The 2,768-nt window shown below is 38.0% G+C and overlaps 1 non-coding gene across 1 annotated transcript; it reads right to left on the minus strand.

The window, feature by feature from the left end:
- Positions 1-2,129: 2,129 nt before the first annotated feature.
- On the minus strand, positions 2,130-2,235 carry LOC131179782 (small nucleolar RNA R71). The gene has a single exon (XR_009148668.1). It is a non-coding gene; the product is annotated as a small nucleolar RNA R71 (small nucleolar RNA).
- Positions 2,236-2,768: the final 533 nt, after the last annotated feature.

The following is a 2,768-nucleotide window of genomic DNA, read 5'->3' on the forward strand; positions in this document are numbered from 1 at the left end:
CCATATTTTCTGCATCATATCAGATATTTGGGTGAAGTTCAAGAATATAGGAGTGCGGAAGAAAACTTGGAAATGTCATAGGATTGAGAAAAGCTTCTGATACAAAGTGCACGAGTCATGTAACCAAAGCCACAGACTCGTGTAACCTACTGCCAGAAGAAAGCCAAAAGAGCCAAAGAAGAAGCAGAAGTACACGGGTTATGTAATCAGACTCGTGTAAGCTATGGAGACTCGTGTAAGTCTCTGCTGGACACAAGCTTGAAGAATTCTCCAAAAACAGAAGTACACAGGCCATGTAATCAGACCCGTGTACCCAGCGCGGACCCGTGTAAGTTTTTGTGCCAATGCAAGAAGCAACCATTCAGCTTCAGTAAGTTACATGGCTCTGGGCCGTGTAGTGACACACGGGCCGTGTATTATGCGGCAGTCAGTTTCCTAATATGAATTCCAGCTCTTATTTACACACTCCAAACAAACTCCTAATGCTTTTGAGATTCTAAAGACCTAACCCTATACCAGCTATTATAAATAGAAGTAGAAAATGACAACAGGGAGAGCTTCTTTTCAGAGTTTTTTTAGAAGGGTTTTCATTTTTCATACTTGTATTCTCCACAGTCATCTTGAAGAATAGAACACCAGCACAGAAGGGAAACCCTTAGCCAAAGTCTCACAAGGATCGAGATTGCAGTCATTCCTCTTCAGTTCTTTTGTTCTATTTCTCTAAACGGACTCTTTATGTCCTTTTATTTTATTTCCTTCATGTTTGTTCAACTCACCATGAGTGAGTAATTCCTTTATTCTGGAATTAGGAGAGTAACACTTACAATTATTATTATGGATAAATATTGAGTTTTTATTTATTGAATTTGAGTTTAGTTCTTTAATTCAACTTCTTGTGATCTTAATGCATGCTATATGTCAATACCTAATTAGTATTAATTGCAGATATTAATTGAAGGACTGAAAGGTGAAGATTAATATTAGAAAATTGAGATCTTCAACCTAGGAAATCTGACCTAGAGATAGGCTGATAACTTTGTGAAATTCCAAAATTAATCACAGATCTTAAAGGGTTTTAATTAATTTAACCACCACGAAAGTAGGGTTTAGGTTAATTAAAATACACCTTAAGTGCCTTGAGAGAGGACTTAGGATATCTTAGGATTAATTTCTATCAAAGCAATTATTCTCAATCTGATGAATAAACAAGATTAAAATCCATAGTAAAGTTGTAGTGTGAAGTCTTAATTCTGGAATTGCTTTTATAAATAGTTTAATTTAAAGATTACTTTCAGCATCTAAAATAGGTTTAACTCATTCTCATCCATATTCGGTAGCCTAAACAGTCAAAATTGCCGTGTAGCTTGGTACTTGCTAATTAAACTCCTTGTGGGAACGTTACTTCACTCATCACTTTATTACTTGTTAGCGATTTGTGTACTTGCGGTGGTTTAAAAACCAGCAAACAAGTTTTTGGTGTCGTTGCCGGGGAATTTTAATTTTAGTAATATTAGGTGATAAGTAATTTAGCTAGTTTAGGCAATTTCATTTATTATTTAGTTTTGCTTAAATTGTTTTATTTTCTTATTCTTTCTCAGGTGATTAGTTTGGCACATGACCAGAATAAGACCAGAGGAAGAAGTCTTTGATTTGGATTTAGAGATAGACAGAACTCTAAGAACTATTAGGAGGGAAAGGAAATGTGAAAGACAAGATCAAGGGAATCCAGAGATTCCAAATATGGCCAACAATAACAATAACAGGCCAAGACTCTTGAAGGACTATGGAGCTCCCTCCATACAAGGATTCTAACCTAGTGTTACAAGACCCACAGTGGATGCCAACAATTTTGAATTAAAACCGACATGGCTCCGGATGATCCAACGGACCTAATTTGGGGGTTCACCAACAGAAGATCCGCACTACCACCTCCAGTGCTTTCTTGCCCTTTGTGACACATTCAAGATGAATGAGGTTTCTGATCAAGCTATAAGACTCAAAGCATTTCCATTTTCCCTTCGAGATAGAGCAAGGAAGTGGTTACTTTCTCAACCAGCTGGAACATTCACCGCATGGGAGGACCTCTTACAAGCTTTTCTAGCAAGGTACTTCCCACTGCAAAGACTGCAAAGTTGAGAATTGAACTTAACACCTTTAGGCAAAGGGAAGGTGAATCACTCTATGATGCATGGGAGAGATATAAGGATCTATAGAGAGAATGCCACAACATGGCATAGAAGATTGGCTCCTGGTTCAGAACTTCTATAATGGGTTATTGCCCTCTACAAGAAGCACAGTAGATTCAGCAGCAAAAGGTGACCTGATGGAGAAAACAGTGGATCAAGCACTTGTACTTCTGGAGAGGGTTGCATATCACAACTATGAGTGGTTGAATGAAAGGGAAAATATGAGGAGAACAACAGGAATTCTAAAAGTGGATGCCCTAAGCATGATAAATGCTCAATTTGACCAACTCACAAAGAGGCTTGATAAAATGCAGGCCAATGCTATAGGGATGAACAGTCAACATAATGATAGCTATAGAGGAGGTTACATGAGTCTAGAGTACAACAGCTTCAATGAACTTCCCACAGAACAGATGAACTATGTGAATAATAGAGGAAACTTCAACCAGAGATAGCCCCACAACCCATATTCAGACACATATAACCCTGGATGGAGGAACCACCCAAATTTCTTATGGTCAAATTCTCAAAATCAACCAATAAACAAACAGCAAGGGTACAGACCACCTGCACCCCCTAGAT

This window comes from Hevea brasiliensis, chromosome 4 (genome assembly GCF_030052815.1).
Source record: "Hevea brasiliensis isolate MT/VB/25A 57/8 chromosome 4, ASM3005281v1, whole genome shotgun sequence".
NCBI lineage: Eukaryota > Viridiplantae > Streptophyta > Magnoliopsida > Malpighiales > Euphorbiaceae > Hevea > Hevea brasiliensis.